This window comes from Terrapene carolina, unplaced genomic scaffold, assembly GCF_002925995.2.
Source record: "Terrapene carolina triunguis isolate 2854851 unplaced genomic scaffold, T_m_triunguis-2.0 Scaffold130, whole genome shotgun sequence".
Classification (NCBI taxonomy): domain Eukaryota; kingdom Metazoa; phylum Chordata; order Testudines; family Emydidae; genus Terrapene; species Terrapene triunguis.
In genome coordinates, this window is record NW_020664481.1 from 548,923 (window position 1) to 555,820 (window position 6,898).

Consider the following 6,898-nt stretch of genomic DNA (forward strand, 5'->3'; position numbering starts at 1 on the left):
CAAGCGCAGCCCTGCCTTTCCGTGAGATGTCTGTCTAATTTATTGCAACAAGGCTGGGTGTTGGCACAGGCTGGGAGGGTGCGGCTGTGTCTGAGGGCTGGGGTGAAGGGAAGGGGGGCAAAGCACTGGCTGAGCCCCGCCCTCACCCCCAGATCCGAACCAACCCTGTCCCCCACCTCGGTCAAGCCCTCCGTCTGCCACAGGTGCATGAGCTGGGGGGCAGCCGCACCCCTGGCTTGACATGGTTTTCATCACATCCAGGGTTACAGTCTGGGTCAGTGGCTCTCCGCACCCCCACTGCACACATGGTTCTAGCCCCACATCTGTGCTTGCAGGAAGTCAGGTTGATGAGATGCCCATTGGGCCCATGGGCTTCAAACCCCCCACCCCTGCTCGGCCCAGGCCCCTCCCTGCACATGAGGGGGTGCATGTGTCTCCTCCCCCCCCCCTTGCTCGGCCCAGGCCCCTCCCTGCATGTGGTTGGGCGGGCAGGGGGCATCTGAGGAAGGAGGTTTCTCCTCTTTCTGAAACTCCCTGCAGACAACGTGACCTCGCTGGGAGCCGTACCCGTCTAAAACCAATGCACGGCCAGGGAAGTGCAGCGACTTCCCCTCGGCCCCAACAGGAGGGGGCACGGGTGCCAAGTTCCTGCAGGGGACAGTGGCTTTGAAGGGAGTGAGTCCCTTGTGCCCTGCAGCAGGACAGCCCTGTCCAGTGAGAGCAATTTCTACAGGAAGCCCCGTGGTGCCCACACTGCTCGGCTGGCAGCACCGGATCCGGCGCGAGCCCACGGAGCAGGGAGATGACCAGCTGTTAGGAAAGCACAGCTTGGAGCTCACCCAGCCGCTCTGTTCCACAGGGCATGTGCAGCGAGTGCCAGGCCTCGGTCCCTGCGTGCCATTGCCTGGAGTCCCTGCTTGCTGCATGGGCACTGGCCTGGAGTAGCTGCATCTAGCACAGTGGGGCAGGCGCGGGCTCTGCAGCCCCCTCTGTGGTGCCGCCTTAGTGGAACAAACTGGTTTCTATGAACAGCCGGTGGTACCTGGTGCTGCCCGGGGTCCTGGCGTCTCCTCCAGTCCTGGCCACCGACAAAGGAAGCACAGAGCTATTTGCTTTTCCGGCTTGGGAAGCGGCTTCTGCAGCGAAACTTTTCGTGCTGATGGCGGCTGTTTGATTCTTGCCTTTGAACCTTGGCGGCCGCCTCAGCCTCCTGACCTTGCTGTTCCCTGCTTTAATGGGAACCGTGGCGACGAAAAAGCCGAGGCGGGCTCTGCGCCTCCCAGCCGCGGGATCCAGACCAGCCTCGCCAGGCAACTGCCCTTGAAACACTCCTTCCCGTTTAGCCTTGAACGAACTGACGCAGCCTTGCGACCCGGCGGGCAGCGGGCGCGGGGGCCCCTCTGTGCAGGAAAGCTGCTGAGGGATGGCCTCACGCACCACCGGCCCTTTCGCTCGCTCGGCTGCAGCTTCCCTGGCACCTCGGCGGGCGTGGTGTAGCTGGGGAGAGCTGCCGGCTCCTTGGCACCGGTGGTTTCTGCTCGGGGGCACGAGGGCCGTTGGGCGTCTGGCTGCCATGCTGGGCCAGTGCTAAGGGCCACAGGCTGCCAGATGGCCCAGGGCTCCTGGCCAAGCCCATGGGATGCGGGAGCCTGGAGGTGGTGGGAACATGGAGACAGGTGGAGGTGATGTGCAGAGCTCGGTGCTACTGAGGACAGGTGTGTGCGTCCAGGCCGTGACGAGGCCTCACTCCTTTTGCCCTTCTAGCCTTCACCAAATCTGCGTGAGATGAAAACACAAAGGCTGCTCCCTGGCATTCGGCCTGAAGCGTCTCTGTGTGGGCAGCGCTGCTCTGCTGCCTGGCCTGGCTTGGAGCCATGGGCACTGGATGGCACAGGGCGCCAGCTGGGGAAAGGACCCCTTGCTTCTCCCCTTCTGCTGGTTGGTTTGAGTGCTGCCGGGCCCAGAGGGGCTGGGAGACTCTGCTGCCAACATCATGGATGAGCCCCGGGCATCACCAGCCTGGGTCAGCCCTGAGGCCCATCCAATGCGGTCTCTGCTCTCCGACAGGCACCAGCTGTCTCGGAGGCCGATGTAACACTGCTGTGGGCAGATGTGCTGAGTGAGCTGTTCTCTTTCTGATTCCCTGGCTCGGGGGGCCACATTCCACACACACCCCCTCCCCCCCGTTTGCTCTAGCTGGCTGCCTGCCGGGGAGCAGAACAGGCCTGGAGGCTGAGCCGGGGAGCTCGCGTGGCAGGGCGGGGGAGCTGACAGTCCTGTCTCCCCAGAGCTGTCAATCTGGCACCCTTCACCAGAACCAATTCCTCCTTGCTTGGTGTTTATTAGAGCCGTGGGAACCGCCTGGCATGCCCTGCTATGTGATCAGTCACCCCCGCTCCTCGAGGAGACGGGGAGATGGCAGCTCTTCGACACTCCTTCGTCTCCCGGCAGGACAGGACACTTGGCTCTGTCCTCCCTGCAGGGTGCCAGCAGTGCCCGGACATGCATTTCTCAGCAGGGCCCCTGGGGCTGTGGGTGGCCCGGGTCTTCCCAGCCGGGAACAGGGAGTGCACAGGAGGGGGTCCCCGCTCAGGGAACTGTTGGCTCTGGGCCTCGTGCAATTCCAGTATCAGCCTCCCCCCAATCCAAGGCAGAGACCGCCAGCCTGTGCCTCGCCTCCCCCCTCCCATCAGCGCAGCTGCTGTGTGAGAGCCAGACTACAGCCCAAGGGGCTGGACAGGTTGCTAACGGGCCCAGCATGGCCCAGCGGAGGGCTCTCAGCTCTGCGCAGGTGGCATGCTGGGGAATCCTTCGCTGTGTGCCAGGCCCCGCAGCCCAGCCAGCACCAGGGTCCAGGAGCTGTAACCACTCTGCCAGGGCTGCCTATGGCCAGCAGGCCCTTCCCCTCGTGTGGTGCCCCCCTGCCCAGCCATGTAAAACTCCAGCCAGGGGATTAAACAGGGAAAGCAAGTGTAGAGCAATGCTAGGGCTGGGAGCTGACATCTCACAGAGGTTGTTGGGCCCCTCCCACTTGGCCTGGGGTTTCCGTGGGCAGGGGCTTGCATGCTTTGCTTGCTCGGCGTGGAGCTGTGTCGCAGGGTTTGAGCATGCTCAGGGCAGTGTGCGTATGTGCAGAGATGTGCATGCGCTTGGGGAGGTAGAGGGGTGAATGCGTGCGGCATGGAGACTCCAGCATCCGCCTGGCCCACCCGCCCCACCGGCAGCTGCCTGGCTGGGCTCTGTGCTGCCAGCTGTATTTGGTGCAGGACCATGCGTCAGTGACAGCTCCAGCACCCAGGCCCTTGTTCCTGCAGCTCACTTCATTGCCACCAGCGATATACTGACCAGCCCAGTGCCCGGCAGCAGGTCTGAGCAGTTCCCAGAGGCAGCGTGCCACGGGGTGTCTCTAGACCACCCATTCCTGACCCCCCAGCTCTTCCCTTGGGCTTGGAGAACGTAGGGATTACAAAGCACCCCACCCTGCAAACGGGGAGTCGCTTGCAGAAGCTGAGAGTGCACAGCTGCTGCGGCTCCATCTGCCACAGGGCAGGACGGGGAGATGGGAACTGGGGTTTCTGCTTCTCACTCTCTGTTGCTTTGGGAGATTCAAGCCCATGTAGCCAGAGATGGAGCAAACCCTCCTCTGCCCGTGCCAGAGTGGGGTGCAGCCGGGCCCCAGCACAGAACACGCCCAAGATTTAACCAATTTTGCACTGGACCAAGATCCCTGGGCTTAGTGTTACCAGTAGAGCAAATGTAAGCAAGAAAACCATTCCTGATTGCTGCGTCCTGGTGCTGGGAGTGAGCGCAGGGCAGCGGCACGGCCCTTCCCCAGGACGGAAGCAAAAGGCAAGTGAACGCCAAGCTGCAGGCATGGCAGACAGCGACGGGCTCCTGCCGGATCCATCAGCAGCTGCTGAGGAAGGCAGGGCAGGTTCTGCCTGAGCATTCGGCAGCGTATAACCTGTACCCACAGCCAAAGCTCCAGGCCAGGCTGCGCATTGGCAGGCAGGTGAGCGGTAGGTTGGCGGAGCTCTCGGCAGATTCTCAGCTTCGGGGCCTGGCGCGCTGCCTGGGGCGCAGAGACAGGGCGAGCGGGCGCTTGTGCTGCACTGTGCAGCCCTGCCTGCCACTCCGCCTGGGTCAGTGACTGGCCTCCCCTGCCAGCCCCATGGGTCACCGATACCTGTGCTGACCAGGTGGTAGCCTCTAGGCCTGTCCCCCACCAGCTGGGCCCCCTGCCGGACTGCGGAGAGGGCAGCTGTCCCACAGGAATGCAGATCGTCTCCCTCGGCAGCACCTGTAGCATCTCCGCCCTCCGGTGCTCATGGGGCTGTGGCAGGTGGGAGTTGCAAAGCTGAACAAGACTCTTGTGTTTGTTGCATCGCTGCTGCTTCCTGGTGGACGAAGACGCGGCCTGAGCAGGCTTTTCCCACTGAGATTGCAAGTCTGGACTCCCCTCTTCTCAGCCTTGGGGGATGCAGCAGCCCTAACCTCGCCCTGCTGGGCCCTGCCAAAGCGAGACCTGGGGGCTCGGATATGTGCAGGGAGCCAGCCCGTGGGGAGACTGTTTGCCCAGCACAGCAAAGGGCAGGCCTACAATTTCTGCCCATTATTAGATGAGGGCTTTGTTTCCTTTCCTGACGTGGGGCAGCTTGTCCCCTGGTGGTGGGGATGGAGGCTTACTCCAGTTTACCCAGGCTGCTTCTCCAGGCCCTGCTCCTGCTGTGGTTTGACCTGCCCCCTGGCTCGTCTGTGCTGCTGTGGGTGCTGGTGCGAGGTGCTGCGACCGAGCTCTGGCGGAGGGGGCTGCACTAGGCTCTTTGCCAGACTTCTGCCCTGGGGATTTCAGGGCCAAAAGCTTTTTTTGTTCGATTTCCTTCAACGTTTACGAAGTTCTGGCTGCTGGGCGCCAGCCCTGAGCCTGCTGGTGACTGTCCCTCCCTGGAAATGCCCTTGGGACACAAGTACAGGCCCGGCCCCAGGAGGTCCCTCCCAGCCGCCGAGTCTGGCCGTTTCAGACCAAGCCCCGCGAGAGGTAGAGGACAGAAGTTGTTTCTGAAGAGTAGCCCCTGCCCTGCTCTGCCAGCCTAAAGGCCCCTGCACCACCGCAGGGAGCGTCAGTGCCCGTTCTTAGCAGCTGATGTTTATTTTACAGTTTATAAAAACACAAAGTGCTGCCCGTGCCAGGCTCTAGGCACCGGGCTCCAGGCTCCTGGCATCGTTTAATTTAACAGTCCAATCTCACATCCAGTGAACTGCTTTTCCCAGCATTCAATCAGTCCCCAGACCAAAAGCTTTGCTAGCTGTGCAATCTGAGCAACCTTAACTCTGCCCCTGCAGTGATGCCAGCCACCTTCCCTTGCCCCATCCTTAACTCTGCCCCAAGGCAGAGGCTGCCAGCTCTGATGCATGTCACTGAGAGCAGCAGGGCCAGGCCTCTGCTGCAGAAGGTCCATTCTCGGATCAAAGCCGTCTCCTAGCGGCCGTCAGGAGCAGCCAGTCTATGGCTGCGAACACCCTAATCGTAGTGGTCAGCATCCGTGACCTTGCCCTGGCTAGCCCTCTGCCTTCTTACGGTGCTGCCGACGTAAGACGGCTGAGTCTGCGGCTGTGGGGTGCTCGTGGGGAGACGCGGGCTCTCTGTGGCTCAGAATGAATTCAGCTGTATGGCTGATTGGCCAGTGCGCTAACATTGGCTCTGTTCATGGCAGAGTTATAATTTCATGATCTGGGCCTAGGAGGTTTGGATACATAGAGCCATTAGCTTTGTATTTAGTGATACTTGAATAATTGGTGTCACATCAATTAGAGCAGCTCTCAGACACTGCAGTGATAAGTGCTTTACAAAAAGCTCCGGCTGATGTAGACAAGGAATCTTAATGAAGAATGGGGTCTGATGGCCGCCAGCTTGCTGCCTGTCTGAGCAGGGCTGCACCCACCGCGCTCTTCCTGCGCATTGTGGGAGGTCACAGAACGCAGGCGCTGGCACAGCTGCAGCAGGACGGCACCGCTGCCGTTCTGGGGGGCTGCGCTGCTGAGATGAACGAATGGCGAGGCAGCAGATGGTGGTTTGAGGGTTTTTCCTCTGGCAGGGTGTAGGGAGGTGTTTCGGCAGGGGATGGGCAAAGGGTGTTTCGGGTTGAGACGGGGTGTGTGGATCGGGCTTCAGCCTGAGGCTGGAGAGTTCCTGGAGCTGGCGAACGCCCTGGGTGTTTGTGTGTACTGTGATGTTGGGTGCACACGTACCTTACTGCTTGGTTAGCTAAGGGAGTGGGGGTGGGCATGGGGCTTTGTGTCTATCTGGGCAAGGGGAGACTCCGTTCTAACTTGTGCTAGCTGGTCGTGGTTCTGGCTTGGGCTGCGGGGGCAGCGTGGGGAGCCTGTGTAGAACTTACGAATTCTGGCTGATGATAGGAAATTGCTGTCTCATTAGATGTGTTGTCAGCCATGTGCTGTATCACATGTTCCTCAGCCCAGAACAAGGCGAGTCCTTAACCTTAACGCCTGTGCCCTGGGCACCGAGCAATGGGTATGCGAAAGAGGGAACCCAGCCTGACCAGTTTGTCTGCAGGGCTGGGGTTGGGCTCAAGCTGCTAGTGGCTGGATTTGAGATGGTGCGGGGCTCACGGAGCAGGGGAGAGAGGCAGGGTGGCCTCCTTAACTGAGGGACCCGCTGAGGTCCAAGGAAGCTGCCTTGGAGGAGAGCAGGAAAGTGAGACTTCCTGGTTCGAGGAGAAGCCGTGAGCTGCAGGAGAAGGACCCCGGAGAGCTCTGCCCTGCACCCAGAGAGGTGAGGAAGCTGAGGCAGGTTTATGGGTCTGTCTGGCTCTGTGTCCTGTGCTGTCACAGTAGAGCTTGTGCCACGTCTGTCTGGGTGTCTCTGCTTCACTCTCAC